General features: G+C 41.2%; 1 pseudogene; it reads right to left on the bottom strand.

Moving 5' to 3' along the window:
- Positions 1-8376: 8376 nt before the first annotated feature.
- LOC110306281 (olfactory receptor 1A1-like) lies at positions 8377-9318 on the bottom strand (annotated as a pseudogene).
- Positions 9319-16869: the final 7551 nt, after the last annotated feature.

The following is a 16869-nucleotide window of genomic DNA, read 5'->3' as shown; positions in this document are numbered from 1 at the left end:
TAGCAGAAGATGGCCTAGTCGGCAATCATTGGAAAGAAAGGCCCCTTGGTCTTGCAAACTTTATATGCCCCAGTACAGGGGAACGCCAGGCCCAAGAAGTGGGAGTGGGTGGGTAGGGGAGCAGGGCGGGGGGAGGGTATAGGGGACTTTCAGGATAGCATTTGAAATGTAAATTAAGAAAATATCTAATTTTAAAAATTGAAAAAAAAACCGCATTGCCCCCATGCCCCACAGAGTATAGCACATGTAATTATGCACAACAGAGAGCACTAATGGTAGTGATAAAAGACTAGGTGGTAACTGCCTATGTATTCACTATACCATTTGTCATCATTTTAGAGTAAACTCTTTCCACTTACAAAAGTCTTGTGTTAAACAATGTTCTTTGTTCTGCTAAGAGCAGGTTCGTACTTGTGTTTACACAGTTCCTGACTACATCCAGAGGATATAGAGTGGATGACCTGAACAGTTTATGTTTATGTCTGTACACTCTATGAAGTTCTTGCAATGATGGTACTGTCTGACGGTTTTCAGAATCTGTTCGCAGTTTTGAGATATGTGTGTCTGTCCTATTTGCATCATTTCTCATGGAGAACTGTATCTTTCAGGATTCATAATCTAAAAGTCTGAGTAGCACTTTGGAACAGGGGAAAGTGGATTTTTTATATAATTTCATTTATTATTATTTATTAATATTTTATGATATATAATAAAATATATAAATTATATAATATAAATTAACTAGATCAAATTAATTAATTTAAAATTTTAAAACAAGAATAAAAATCAAAATTTTAAAAATGTATAAAAGTTTGATTAATAATGTCATGAAGAATGGGTTAATGATGAAAATATTGGCAAGTAAAGTCAATATCAGATGACAAAAGACTTTTCAACTTGAATGGAATAAGTATGTTTGTCTTCCAAAAACAGGAAATTATAACTATTTATTGCATAAATAAACATATTTGTAGATGTTAAAACAAAACTCAGATGGCCTAGTCGACCATCATTGGGAAAAGAGGCCCCTTGGTCTTGCAAACTTTATATGCCCCACTACAGGGGAACACCAGGGCCAAGAAGTGGGAGTGGGTGAGTAGGGGAGCAGGGTGGGAGAGGGTATAGGGGACTTTCGGGATAGCATTTGAAATATAAATGAAGAAAATATCTAGTAAAAAATTGAAGAAAAAAATGTAGGTAGATAACAAGTTAGCAGAGATATTTATCTAATACTAACATGTCTATTGAGGGAGAAAAGAAAGACTTCTCTATCATTTGGCCCTTCACCATGAGTGTGTGATTCTGTAGACATCTGTGGGTTTTTTGGAGTACAGAAGAACAATTTCCTAGCCCATTCTTATTGTTTTAACAAATAGTGACAAATGTAAATGTATATTATAAATAAAAAAACAAAACTCTTTTTACTTTTAAGATTCATGAATAATTTATAATTAGAAGATAATATAATTTTGAGCTCTCCTACTAGATAGGCCTTAAATTCAATTAGATGGAGGTATTGGTTACCATTGGTAATCTTTCAGGGTCAGTCATTGTTGGTAGGCTTTGCAGCTGTGTAGGATTAGTGATTGCTTTCCTCCCCTGCAGCTAGCTTACATAACACCATCCCATAATATGAGAGCTAGTCCTCAAAGAGGAGGAGTGAAAGTCACTGTACATTTCAAGTGAAAAAAGAAAAGGGGTTCAAAATTTATAATGACAAATTATGGAGATTAGAATGACTGAGGGGAAAATATAAGGGCACATATGTATGAAAATGCCATAAGGAAACATTACTTTGTATGAGAACTTAAATTAACTTAAAATTAAATTTACTTGAAACAAACATTTTTAGAGGTAAGCTTAGTCTGATTTAAACTTTATTCAATTTACAGATGTAGCAAATGATTACATTCTACTTTTGAAAGGATATATTTCAGGACAAAATGCCAACGTCAGAAAATAAATACACATTCAAATTGATTCATATTTATCCCAGAAACACCAATGCCAGAAAAGTCTGAGTAAATACCAGAAGTTTCTGTGTGTGTGTGTGTGTGTGTGTGTGTGTGTGTGTGTGTGCAAGCATTCATGGGTGGTACATACCCACGTGTGCTCTTTGAGACAGTCTCTCACTGAACTTGAAGAACACTAGCTTGGTTAGACTGTCCAGTGAGACCTGGAGAAGTCGCTGTCCCCACTTTCCCAGGTCTCAGGTTGTGGATGCATACCACTACACTGGCTCTTTATGTGGGTGTAGGGGATCACACTCAGGTCTTCCTGATTGAACAGCAGACAGTTCACTGACTGAACCTTCTTTCCACCCACAGTATCAGAGTATTAAGAGCAAAATTTCTGAGCACAACATTTGATACCTTAGTGTTTTCTTAGCACAAATCTGAACAGTGTTAATAATCTATATTTTGCATCTGAGATAATAATCCGGTGAAGAGCTTGAATTTGAAGACTGCAAAGGAATTCAGAGAAAAACTTTCAAATCCTAGTGTCACACAAAGAGAACTTCAGTCAAAATTAGGCTCTTAATGCTATATCTAGAAAAAAAATTTATTTTTGTTATTCATTTTTCTTACTGTATATTAATTATAAAAAGCTAAGGTCTAGTTAGGACTTTTCTACCCATGAATATAATATACTTTGATCATATTAACCCTTTCTGCTACTCCTTCTCACTTATCCCTCTCCCTCACTTTTCCCTTTACACCCCTGCTAGTTCCTTGCAACACCCACTCCAGTTGAGGCTGCATGACAAGTCCAAAAGCTTGGCCATAGTCCTGAAGCAAAAAGTTTCACAGGAACTGATCTCCTGGAGGTCCTTGGCATCCTGTAACACTGATGTGGTCCAGATTTGTCCTTGTGATAGTTGGTAGAGGGTTTTGTGTGCTTTCTTTCAGTATTGTTTTATTATAGGTGCCAACAAGGAATGATTTGACAAATAGCCAAATTAAATTGGACGTTATTTCCTGGCCTCCACCAGTGTCCCAACATCCTTGTCAATCTTGAGCCCACCTTGGGCTTGGAATTTCATAAGAATGTTACTTATTCAGACAAAATGCCTCCAGTGGTGAAAGAGACATAGTGAAAGAAATCAGGCATTGCAGTTTAATGCATAAGAGTTAGAAATCTCAGGGCAAGTTCAACTAAGTAAACTTGGAATTCTCATTACAGTCATGTAAGGCAGACTACATTTCATACTAGAAGAAAGTTGGTGGGCTCCTCTGGTAAATGGAGGTCCCCCACAACACTTTGAATAACAGTTGAGTCACTCCCATATGCAGGAATTTACAAAGGTCTAGGAAGAAGGTGGCTTGTGGTTTAAGAAGGAACTAGAGTATTGTGTTATTCACGGATTGTTTAGTAAGAACAGAACCTCCCTCTTTCATACTTTCACAAAGTCCAGAACAATAGCATAGTTTAGGTATTTACTAAGGGACCCCTGGTGGAGGGTTATACAATAGACTAGAATTGTAACTAGGGCGTGAAGCCCATGTACCTGGACCATGAAGCCATTACACCTGGCTCCTAAGAATAAGCTGACTTTAGATAGGGCTGACTTTATGTCAGTTGTAACCACTGCTTAGTTTCTGCGGCTTTTATGTATGCATTTTTCTGTTTTGTGTAAAGAGTCATTATGCATAGAATGACCTCAATGTATCTTGCTGTTGTATCACCTAACTTCCCTGTTTTCTTCTGTAATGTCTATATAACTCTGATGCTCGCTTTGAAAGAGTAGAGTCAGATTCAGCACTCTCTTGTGTTCATGTCTGTTTGTCAATTGCCAACTCCTGTGCCACTTGAGTACCAAACCTTGATTCTCCCTGGGTTGAGGGACCCCCGACTGGGTCTGCCTGCAGCAGTTCCTCCCCTAAAAAAGTAAAGGGTTATTGTGGTGGTGGTGGTGGTGGTGATGGTGGTGGTGGTGGTGGTGGTGGTGGTAGTGGTGGAGGTTTGGGGTTTTTTTTGGGGGGGTGGGGAGGGATGAAGTTTTGTTTTATTTTGTTTTTGTTTTGTTTTATTTTTTGGTTTTAGTTTTAGCTGATTGGGTTTTATTGTTTTAGGGGGATTTTGTTTGTTTGCTTGCTTGATTGCTTTGCTTTGGTTTGGTTTTTCACATTTATTTATTGGGGAATTTGCATGTGAATGTCAGTTCTTTCCTTTCATCACATGAGTCCTCAGAAGGGATCAAGATTATCAAAATCAACAGCTAACACCTGTACCCACTGAACTATCTTTTCTGCCAGGAAGAAAAATTGTTTGAGTATGTTCGTCCTACTAGTGAACTAGATAGCCACTAGCAGAATTTTTTTCATTTTATTTTATTTTTAATTTATTTTTTGCACTCCATATTCTGTTCCCCATCCACACTCCGACTGCTCCACATCCCACATCACCATGCCATCCCACACTGTCTCCTTGTGATTGCCCCCCACCCACCCACCCATCAGACCTCTAAACTTCCTGGGCCTCCAGTCTCTTGAGGGTTAGGTGCATCATCTCTGAATTCACAGACCCAGAAGTCCTCTACTGTATGTATGTTGAGGGGCGTTATATCAGTTGGTATATACTGTCTCTTTGGTGGTCCAGTGTTTGAAAGATCTCAGGGGTTCAGATTAATTAAGACTGCTAGTCCTCCTACAGGGTCACCCTTCTACTCAGCTTCTTTCAGTCTTTCGTAATTCAACAACTGGGTTCAGCTGCTTCTGTCCATTGGTTGGGTGCAAATATCTGCATCTGACTCTTTCATCTGCTTCTTGGGTCTTTTGGAGGACAGTCATGATAGGTCCTTTTTGTGAGACCTCCATACCCTCAGGAATAGTGTCAGACCTTGGGAACTCCCCTAGAGTTAAATCCCACTTTGGACCTGTCACAAGACCTTCTTTCCTCAGGCTCCTCTCCATTTCCATCCCTGTAATTCTTTCAGACAGGAACAGTTATGGGTCAGAGGTGTGACTGTGGCATGGCAACCCCATCCCCCACTTGAGGTCCTGTCTTCCTACTGGAGGTGGGCTCTATAACTTCCCTCTCCCTACTGTCAGGCATTACGTCTAAGATCTCTCCCTTTGAGTCCTGGGAGTCTCTCATCTCCAAGGTCTTTGGGTCTCTGGTGTATTCTGTGGGGGGTCCCCAATTTCCTATTTCCTGAGGTTGCCTGTTTACATTCTTTCTGCTGGCCCTCAGGGCTTCAGTCTTGTTCCCTCACCCAATACCAGATCAGGTTCCCTTCTCCCCATTCCACCCCCACAGCCCTGAACCTTGTTCACTTTCCCTTCCAGGTCTCCCCTTCCCTCCTGCCCCACTTGTGATTGCAATTTTCTCTCTCCCAAGTGGGACTGGGGCATTCTCACTTGGACACTTCAACTGTTGAGCTTTTCAAGTTCTATGGACTGTATCTTGTGTATTCTGTATTATTATTATTATTTTGACTATTACCCTTATTAGTGAATACATACCATACATGTCTTTTGGGTCTGAATTACCTCACTCAGGATGATATTTTCTAGTTCCATACACTTTTATTGGTTATTTTATTTATTTACATTTCAAATGATATTTCCCTTTCAGGTTTCCCTCCCACCATCTCCCCATACCATTCCCCTTCTCCCTGCCTCGATGAGTGTGCTCTCATGCTCACTCACACACACACACACACACACACACACATTACTGCCTCACCATGTTGGCATTCCCCCTATGCTGGGGCACCAAGCCTCCACAGAATAAAGGGCCTCCCCTCACATTGATGCTAGATAAGGCAATCCTCTGCTACATTTACAGCTAGAGGGTCCCTCCATGTGTACTTTTTAGTTGGTGGTTTGTCCCTGGAAAATCTGGGTGGTCCAGTTAGTTGATATTGTTGTTCTTCCTACGGAGTTGCAATCCCCTTCAGATTCTTCAATCCTTCCCCTAACTTTTCCATTGGGATCACTGTGCCCAGTCTGATGGTTGGCTGCAAGAATCTGCATCTGTATTGGTAAGGAACTGGCAGACACTCTCAGGAGAGAGCTATACCAGACTCCTGTCAACATACACTTCTAGCATCAGCAATAGTGTCTGAGATTGGTGTCTATAGATGGGATGGATCCCTAGGTGTGGCAGCCTCTGCTCCACTCTTTGTCCCTGCATTTCCTTTACAAGGGAAAAATTCTGAGTTAAGATTTTTGAAATGGATGGATGTCCCCATCCCTCAACTGAAGGTCATGCATATTCACTGGATATGGTCTCTACAGGTTCTTTCTCCCCTTTGTTGGGTATTTCAGCTAACGTCATTTCCATTGGATCCTGGGAACCTCTTGCTTCCATGGCATCTGGGACTTTTTAGCAGCTACTTCCAGTTCCCCATCCCTGACTGCTACACACCTATATTCAATTTTATGACCATTTGTATTCTCTCCCATCTCCTCCCACCTCTTGTCCTACTCTCATCTTTCCACTCTCCCTCCTCTCTCCATCCCAAGTCCCTACTAGCAGAGATTTTAAAAGTGTGTGTTACTATACAATACCAAATAAACTGATGTGTATGATGGTATAGAAAAGAATAAAGACCTATGTAGTTTTAACTTTAAAGAAATTTACCAGCATCAAATACTAATTTTTCTTTTAAATAAAAATAGTATTATTTTGAATGCTATGGGAACTTTAGAAGGTAGGGCTCAACTGGCAAAAGTATGGGTATTTCTCTGAAGATTCAACCCACTTCTTGTTCCAGCCTGTTTCTCTGCTTCTTCTTCCACACCAGTGAGCTACCCCACATACTCCCAGTCACTAATGGAGGCAGTCATGCCATCACACATTCTGAAGCCATTAGCTGAATGAAAGTTTTCCCTCCATAATTTATTCTATCAGGGGTTTGGTCATGGCAGTGAGGAAAGTAACTAACAGACTTAGGTCCGCTCTTCTATCTCCATCACCCCTAAGTTCTAGAAAGCTATCCATGTAGACTCAACAATAGGCTGTCATGTTCTCTGGCTTCTGGTTGGGCACAGTCAATGCAGGGTTGCAGGAGAGCTTAAGCAGAGGGAAGAAAGCAAGGTAAATTCATTCTCTAACTAATTACATGTTGCTTCATATTTAACTAAATTCTTTTTTTTTTTTAGACAGGGTTTCTCTGTGTAGCCCTGGCTGTCCTGGAACTCACTTTGTAGACCAGGCTGGCCTCGAACTCAGAAATCCGCCTGCCTCTGCCTCCCGAGTGCCTCCCGTGCGCCACCACGCCCGGCTCCTTAACTAAATTCTTAACTCCTGCCAGACAATTGGGGTGGGACAGCTGTCCATCGCTATCCATCTCTGTCTCTCTCGCTGGCTGTGTGTTTTAATTTTCCCCATTCCCGAACGAGTAGGTCCTAAGGCTTCTTGCTGCTAGCCTCAAGTTGTGACTGTATGGTCTCCCTATCTTTCCTAACATTCTAAGTTGTAAAGTTTGATTGATTCATTGATATTGTATTGATTTCAGATCTGATTTTTAAGACAGGATCTTACTAAGTATCTTGGGCTATCCTCACCCAAGTTATCAGTTTAGACTACAGTAGCCTTCCTATCTAACCTTAGTAGTGCTGGGGATAAAAGTATGTGCCACCACTTCAAGCTTTCTCACTTCCTACAGATACCCAAGTCTTTAATCATACTACCTTTCTGTAATAATATAATTAATCAAAACTTCTAATAAAGTAATCAAAACACATAATAGTTATTATTAAATTTAATATATCTGATTAATGTCACTTTATTCAATTTTATGGAATTTTTCTCTCTAAAATAAATACTTTAGAGGTATATTAAATGTGAAGTAGGTAGAAAAACACTTACCTAGGTTAGGTTATTCAAAGATTTATTCAGATAGGTAAATAATGCCTGGTCTAGTTATCTCTAGCTATAATCACAAACTAGTATTTTCATCCACTTTTTTCACATTTATTAAGTGTTATTGATACACATAATAAATGCAATTATGTCCAAAATTGAAGAGAAATGCAATATGTAGTCACATGAGCCTTACCCATACATGCTTATAAGCCTAGCAGAGTGATCAAACACAGTAAATAAAATGCTCATACAAACAGTAATCTAGTCTTTAAAGCATGAGCTACTGTGAACACATCCGGTGACATGGGTAAAACAGATATCAGTCCAATTTTCCACATGATGAAGTCAACACTTAGACACCCAACTTCACTCTCCTTGTCAGTCTGCCTGTGGTAACTGAATCCAGGGCTGTGTGCTGCACTCTGCCCAAGGGAACAAAAGGTTCTCAAGGGAAAGGATTTCAAGCTGGAAAGATGGCAAGCAGCTCCTTGCAGGGGTGACATTGAAGCTGAGTTTCCTAGTGCTTCTGACTTGGAACCACAGTGTCATATGTGCATGGTCTCACATGATGGAGGAAGAGGAAGAGGGGTAGTGGAAGAGTTTCTTCAGAGCAGCCTTCATGTCCCGGTTCCTCAGGCTGTAAATGAAAGGGTTCAGCATTGGAGTCACTGCCGTGTACATCACAATTATTAGTGTGTGCTTCAGACTGTAACTGGTCAGGTGCTGGAAATACATGACCATGACTGTTCCATAATACAAAAACATCACTGTCAGATGAGAGCCACAAGTGGACAAGTCCTTGAGGAGGCCCTTGGTAGATGGAACCCACAGACTGTGGAAAAGACCTGGACATAGGAGATGATGATGCACAGCAGTAGCACAGAGAAGACCCCTACCCCAAGGTACATCATCTTCATATTGAAGCAGATATCCAGAGCAGGACATCTGGAGCAAAGATATAATGTCATAGTAGAAGTTGGCCACATCCTTATTGCCACAGAAGGACAATCTAGCTGTGAGTAGGGTGTGGGGCAGTGCATTGGCATTTGCAATCACCCAGGACCCAGCAACCAGCAAGACACAAGGTCGTGGACTCATAATTGTTTCATAATGAAGCAGGCAACTGATAGCCACAGCTCGGTCATATGCCATTGCAGCTAGTATACAACTGTCTGTGTTTCCCAGTGTTATCATGAAGTACATCTGTGTCATACATCCCTCCCCCAAAGGAGATGGCCTTTCTACCCAGGAGATGATTGGCCAGCATCTTGGGGATAGTTACAGAGAAGAAGAGGTCAACAAGGGAGCGGTTGGCCAGGAAAAGGTACATGGTGTTATGCAGGCAAGTGTCCGAGTGAATGGCTCTGATGATGAGCATATTCTCAATCACTGTGATGGGTAAAGGAACAGGAAGAGGATAAAGAAGAAATATTCCTGCTCCCGCTGCCTTGTAACTCCCAGGAGAGGGGAATCTGTGGTAGAAGACTCGTTTTCTTCTCTCATGGCTCCTTTAACATGAAATCAGACATGACCCCAGAACCATTAGTGTGATTATTATCTATAGGTTGCCAATTCCCCCATTTAACAAGTGACTCCCTCTACACATGAGTCTGTAAAAATTCAGTCACATATTTGGAGAAATCCCTGTTGATCAGTGGTACAGATGGTGATTTATCTGTGAACACTAATTGTAATGGTTTGTATATTCTTGGACCAGGAAGTGACACCATTTGGAGGTGTGGCCTTGTTGGAATAGGTGTGACCTGGTTGGAGTAGGTGTCACTGTGGGTGTGGACTTAAGATCCTCACCCTAGTTGCCTGGATGTCAACCTTTGGATGAAGAAGTAGAACTCTCAGCTCTGCCCGAGACATGCCTGCCTGTATACTGCCATGATCCTGCCTTGGTGATGATGGACTGGACCTCTGAATCTGTAAGCTATCCCCAATTAAATGTTGTTTTTTATAAGACTTGCCTATAGGGAACATTCAGGATAGCATTTGAAATCTGAAATGCATATAAAAAAATATCTAATAAAAAAAAAAAGTCTTGCCTTGGTCATGGTGTCTGTCTCCCATTACCCTTCATTTCAATGGGAGATACTGGCTGTATAAATGTATGAGGATTCTTATGTCTACCATTGCTCTTAAAGAAACCTGGTATTTTTATTAAAAATCTTCCTCCACTATAACTGGCCAGATACTGAGCTATTTTAACCTAACAATGCTGGCCTGGCCTACTCTACCTGACATCTTATCTTGTCCTGCTCCATCAGTGTCCTCCCATGATGATGTTTTCAGGACCACATGTTCATGCTACTTTCTCTGATCCCTGCCAGAGACCCTCTTACTGGGATCAGAAGTCCTTCCTTATTCTCTCCTACCCATATATTGACTGATAAGCTCTTGATTAACAAATCAGAGGTGAATTAAAACAAATTTTATACAACATTAAGACAGGAGACACTTCACAATGCCAATGTCCAGCCTGTATCCAGATCTCTGGACACAGTAATCAGCACCTGAATATGCAAGGCACAAAGCCATGCCCCAACAGGGCTGCTTTTGGAGTAAAGTCCATACACTACACACAAAAAGTACCACAGGCTGTCTACACCAGACAACAGAAGGAATGTGTGTAAGCATAATTTCTCCCAGTGTTAGATCATTGTTGTTATTGGGGAGCAAAGACTGAAACTCCTAGACCAGCATCTTGTATACATCATTCTACAATGTGTTTTATGGATTTTGGTCACTATGTTATCACTAGGTTTAGGGATTTGGCCAGGAATATACATGAGCTACTTTTTTTTTTGTAATACATCATATTGGAAGACATGTGATTTCTTCAAGTGTAGGCATATAGTTTTGATCATTTGAGAAGGGTGACATATAGAGAAATGTGTATCAATAGATTCTACTTTTCTGTTCTCACTATAATTAGCTTGAAAAATTGCTATGGTATTTCACCACTATTGCTTTTTCAATTTTAAATTTTACTAGTTGAATTGTATCCTAAGAATGAGCATTCTTTCTTGCTTTGTCTTTCTATTTCATTCCTTACCTTCTCCTCTCCTCATTCATTCATCTATCTATCCATCTACTCACTCATCCACATATACCAGTGTGGCATACTTATTTTTATTTTATTCACTTACTTATGATCCATTAGTACCACTCTTTTGTTGTTCCACGACTCAGCCAATTAGAACTCGACAATATAGCTTGTCTCTTAGTCTGTTCCCACCAATCTTGGAGCCTTATTCTCTTACTTCTAACAGCACTAACCCATTACTGAAGTGACCAACTTCAAAGGCTGAGGAAAAAATCCACACCACAGAGAGGATGTTAATGAATATATATATGTATATATATGGAGCAACCCAGTGTGAATGTTAACTGCCTTGTCATCCATAAGCGCTTACTTATAAAGTCTTGGCCTTAGTAGAAAATTAGTAGCTTAGTTGAGTTTTCTGTGGGAAAAGTTGAGGCCTCTGTGGGAAAGTACTACTCCCAGTTAAGAACAAATAGCTATAGATCTTGTGGACAGGTACCTAGCAACACACTCTGTTCTGTTCCTCCAACTGAACTCTTTACCTAGCCAATATCCTGCTTTGGAAAACAGGTGTGTTCTCCCAGAAACTAAGTGATTTTTGTGTCATCCCTCTCCCCTTATCCTGTTTCTATGGGTATAAAACCTGCCTGGAAAAAATAAAATTTTTCAGCTTGATCAATCAGACTTGCTGTATGTGTGATGTTTGTGATTCTTGGCCCTGAATCTGTCCACAGGTGGTTCCTCAGACCCTGTTCAACTGTCCCACAGACCACGACATGTGTGTGTGTGGTGTGTGTATGGTGTGTGTGTGTGTGTGTGTGTGTCTGTGTCTGTGTGTCTGTGTCTGTGTGTATCTGTGTGGGTCTCTGTGTGTATGTATGTATGTATGTATGTATGTATGTATTTGTGCTTATATAAATAAACACTTAACCTATACATACTATATGTGTGTGTGTCTGTGTGTATATTATGTGTGTGTATATATATATACATATATAATATACATATATAATCTTGCAAACCATACACAATAACATATTTTAACAGAAATTCATTAAACAGTAAACAGGGTTGTGTATAATGTCAAAGGACAAAGATTTTATTTGGTTGAATAGAGGAGCTTTCTCTAAAACACGCCAAGAAAAAGACAGTTAATGAATTTTCTTGGAAGAAATCCAATGCTAGTGGACCATGTCCTTCTCCTTTGGAATAAATTGCTCCTGAGGGAATATGTGGGGCCTAGGACAATTGCTAAGCTCCAAAATCCCATAAGAGATACAATCTCACATTGACTCTTCTGGGAAATAGATAGGTAAGTCCTCTGGTAGCCCAAGCCTGGAACACTCGAGTTTTACCAGGGTTCTGATGTTGAGAAACAGTTCACTCTGCAGTCCTGATACATGACATGTGTAGGATTTCCATAGCTACCAAAGAAGGAACCTGGCTGTGATCTTATTAGACTCCACTTGAAACAGAAACAGCCTCAGAGTCTCAGGGAAAATCTCAGGTTATATCAATCAACATAGAGGATGAAAGAAGAGGCACCAGGTCATTGTGATGGTGGCTGAGACAGACACAGGCAATGTGGTGAGCTCAAAATTGTGGTGGGACAAAATCCTTAATGTAAATATGTTTGTTATCCAGCTCCAAAGAGCAAGGAGAGGAGGACAGATAAGATCACTGGACAGTGAAAGTGCAACCAAGACCTGGCAACTGCAGTGCTTGGAAGGAAAGACAATAGACATCTCAAAGTCTTTCCAGCCAGAAGGCAGGGTTCCAAGGAAGTCAGTGCAGTCTACAAGCATTTCTAGAGAGGGGGATCCAAAAGACAGGCCTCATAGAGTGCTGACTGAGAAATCTATGAAGGCTTTGAGAACAAGGAGCACGGCATGAGGCAGAGTCATCCTTATTGACAGAAAGACAGGCAGTGAAAGAAATCTTATCCTTCATATGGAGGAAATACTGGGTGACTGTGAGTGCCATTCTCTCATCCTAAAGCACACATTCACAAAGGACAGTATTCTGGAGGGGAGAGAGTATATGCTTTGCCTGAGAAGTTTCTTCCTGTGGGAAAGATCCTATATAATAGGGCCTGCATTAAGACAAGTATGTACTTGGCCCATAGAACACAAATGCAGACAGAAAAGGAGTTTTAATTTATTGGTTCCTTGGTCAGTACTTTCCACATAAAGTCAAGGTGACTGGGTTTTTGTTTCATTCACTTCCATGTGCCCCAGTTTCTGAGGGCAGAATGGAGGAACTGAGCTATGGATGTCCAGCATTCATAACTTCTGGGTTCAGGAGTCATATGCAGTACTGTGCCTCATTTCATTACTGACATTAGCTCAGACACTGCAGAATCACACTGGTGGAGAAAGGCTTGGTCTTCCATGGGGTGATGAAGCTGAGTTTTTCAAACATTGATAAATCTAAATTATTGTGAAAAATTATTATGTGTTAAAATACAGAGAGTGAAATTTAATTTCAGACTGTCTATCCAGTTCTGGAAAAGCTTAAGAGTCTTTGGGGACTAAGAGGAATTTAATGAAGAAATGGGATAGAGGTTGCTAAAGAGACATCCCATATACAAGAAAGAGTATCAATATCCAGACATGAAGTCTAGGTAAGGGTTAGCAAAAAATCTTCCTAGCTAAGGAATTAAAAACTATTGCATTTGGCTAACAGAGCAGACACAATAAAGATGGGACTATTGTGAGAAAAACAGGGGGCAGGTCGCTGGATCACCTGGACTTAGCTATCTCTGAAAGACAAACTGAGGAGGTACAGAGCACCATCTGTTGAACCACCAGTAAGAAAAGGACCCTGTCACTGCACAATAGCTATCAGGAGGAAATGCTCTGGGTCCAAACATGGGCTCTGAAAGGCTATTTCTCTGTCTAAATTACCTCACATTACAGTATGCCATTTGGAATCAAAAAGAGTAAAGATCACACCGAGGTTCTGCTGTTTTCTGGTGTGTGACTTTGAGGCTACTCACAGACCTTAAATTCCTCACTCAGCACAGGGTTACAGAAAGGTTGACTAATCACTCTGAGGGGATTTAAGATTTAGGGGTTTGGGCATCAGAGTCCATAAAGGGAACCACTGGATTAGGGTCTGTTGTTCTTATTATCTCAACTGGAGGTGCTGGCAGGAACACATAACTCAATATTGCCAGATTGAAGTTTAACTAAGATATGGAAGTATCTATATAGTTTAAAGCTGTTAGCCTTTTGCTAGCACACTCTCTCAGCTAGCTACAAACTTACCCTGATTTCTGTACCATTGTGTCTGTTTCTCCCTGTTCCTCTCACTGCCTGACTCCAGCTCCATCCATTCCACCAACTCTAAAGCTCTCTATGTCTATCTGCCTGTTTCTCCAGTGACTGTCTCTGTGTCTCTGCCACCTTAGCTGCCTGCTCGGAAGTCCTGCCCCCACACTTCCTGCCCCAGCACCAGCTGTCATCTCTTTATTTTATAAAAAGCCATGATCCAGTCTGAACCAATCAGCAGCAGGAAAACAGCTGATCCATCTCTTACAAGTTGCCCTTTGACCTTGAGACCTGTTTGACCAGGGCACCTTGCATATTTAAATATAATAATCTCATACAAACATCTTTTGGGTAGTTGAAGATCAAAGATTTACATGTAAAAACTGATGTTGGGCCAAAGAAATTACAATACCAAAATGCTGCCAGCACTTAACTCTCTGCCCACAGCAATACAGAGACACACCTTCATATAATGTGAAGGAAAGTCATGCCAACAGCTCATTTTACAAAAAGTGTCTCCTTCCTCTGGATAGAGTGGTGATTTTTGGATCCTGAAATCTCAGATCTGGCAGAGCCAGGCTTTCAGTGTAGTATAATCCAATGGAGGAGCTGTTCTCACAGGTACCCAGCACCCTGATGTCTCTCCCTAGTGTTCAGATGCTTGGTTGTTGCTCTTAGCTGTTTCTGCCCTTGTCCATTACTGCTCCAATGAGTGCACTACATTGTGTGCATATTCCCTTGTACACACATCAGTTCTAACATTCTAGCTGCATTAGCATCCTATGTTCCAGAGGCCTACTGTGTTTCTCTCAGACACAGCATGTTACAAGTATATATTGTGTTATCAGTCCGGACAATACACAGTTGTGAACAAGAGATAGGACTTTATCAAGAAAATAGAAGGCATCATGACTTCCTAACCATGAACTGAACAAGAACAAGAATAGACATGTTAATGTGTGTGTGTGTGTGTGTGTGTGTGTGTGTGTGTGTGTGTGTGTGTGTGTGAAAGAGAGACAGAGACAGATAGAGACAGAGAAAGAGACAGAAACAGAGTCAGAGACACAGAGAGAGAAAATTAATGAAAAAAGAGGCCATAGATCTGAAACAGAACAATGAGAGATTTGTTGGAGAGTTTGGAGGACGGGGAAAATGATATAATTATATTAAAATCTCAAAAGATGAAATAAATAATTTTTAGAAAGACAATAGAAGAAAGATAACAAAATAATCTTAGCATATAGACAGTGACATGAATTTTTAAGTGAGAAACTGGCTCATTATTTGAAGTTCGCCGTAAGAATTAAGACTACTGATTTAATTGGAATTGTATTTTAATCACATTCTGAATTGAGGGAAGTTAAAATTTTTATGATAATAATTTTTTACCCTAGAATATGAGGTACTTATCCTTGGTGGTACTATGCTTCCACAGATACAGGCAGAGCTGGTATACCCTGACAGCTTCAGGCTGCTAGTTGTCCTGGGTCAGGGTATGAAGGTAGAGCTGGTGCTCCTTGATAGGTGCAGGACTCTGTTTTTCCTAGGCACCAGCAGAACTCCAGAGATGTAGGTGAAGGTGTAGCCCTAGAAATGGAGTGCAGTAAGGGCAAAGAGGAACTCTCCACTGCTGGGTCTGTCCGGAGGGGGTGGCAGTCAGGGGGTTGGAGTAGGGGCGTCACCTGGTGGTCGATGATGGCTGGAGGTGTCTGGGACTGTGATTATATGCATGGAAACATAGGATGGAGGGCAAAGGTGTCAATGCAGACCTTGACTACTGGGTTTGCTGGGGACCCAGCAGGCAGGAGTTTGGGACTTGGAGAAGTCACCTGGCTGGCCCTGGCCACAGCAGCCCTCTGGAGATGCAAATGGAGCTGTGTCTCGGGAAATGGATACAGGAGGGACCTACCTCTGTAGTCTTATGCAGCATATGTTTGGTAAGTTAAGTAGGAAATTGGAAGTGAAATGTGTTCATAGGTATAATTGAAATATGATGATAATGTATATATTTATCTGTGGGCCTGGGTACCAGAGGTTTTCCACGGAGATCTCTGTCCAGGCCGGGTGGGAAGGTTTTAGTGAAGGGACGTGAGTGCAGGCAGGAAGACAAAGTCTCTGCCATGCCTTCTAGGTTGCTCAATAACTCTGAGCCTCTCTGAACTTAGTCCGGTCAGGCTGAGCCAAGGAAAAGCCAACAATCCAATGAGGAGTGGGGCAGGATCTCGGGTGGCTCTTCAGGAGAGAAGATCTCTTCCCAAGTGTTACATAGAGCTCTTGGAGCAAAAGGCTCACACACAAAAAATAGTTCTCGCATACCTTTAATTCCCTGCATGGCTTTATATACAGTTCTGGGGTTCATTCAGAGTTTGATAGCAGGCACCACTCATTGGCTTGGACTGAGAGTTTGGGGAAAACCTTATTTGCATGTGTCTGATAGCCAAGCCTCTCCTGTGGGGGTTGTGGGGACGGTAACTCTGACAGGAGCCAAGGTCCAGGAGACATGAGAGAACTCCTTCCGTCCCATATAAGTTAAGTATCAGTACCGTGTACGGGAGTTCAGGATCTAGCCTTGACTGAAAACCAGACTGTCTGCATGTAGCCCATTGCCCCACAGGTCCCCCTTTTTTATAAGGGAGAGGTGTCACCAGAATAACTGTCTTCTATGTCGAGAACAGTTTGATACTGAACCAAGACCTGACTGGTAGTGATTTTTGCAATGCTACTCATCTG

This window comes from Mus caroli, unplaced genomic scaffold (genome assembly GCF_978045245.1).
Source record: "Mus caroli unplaced genomic scaffold, Mus_caroli_1 scaffold_13, whole genome shotgun sequence".
In the NCBI taxonomy this organism is placed as follows: Eukaryota; Metazoa; Chordata; class Mammalia; order Rodentia; family Muridae; genus Mus; species Mus caroli.
The sequence above is the reverse complement of the archived record's forward strand: the minus strand, read 5'-3'. Positions and strand labels throughout refer to the sequence as shown.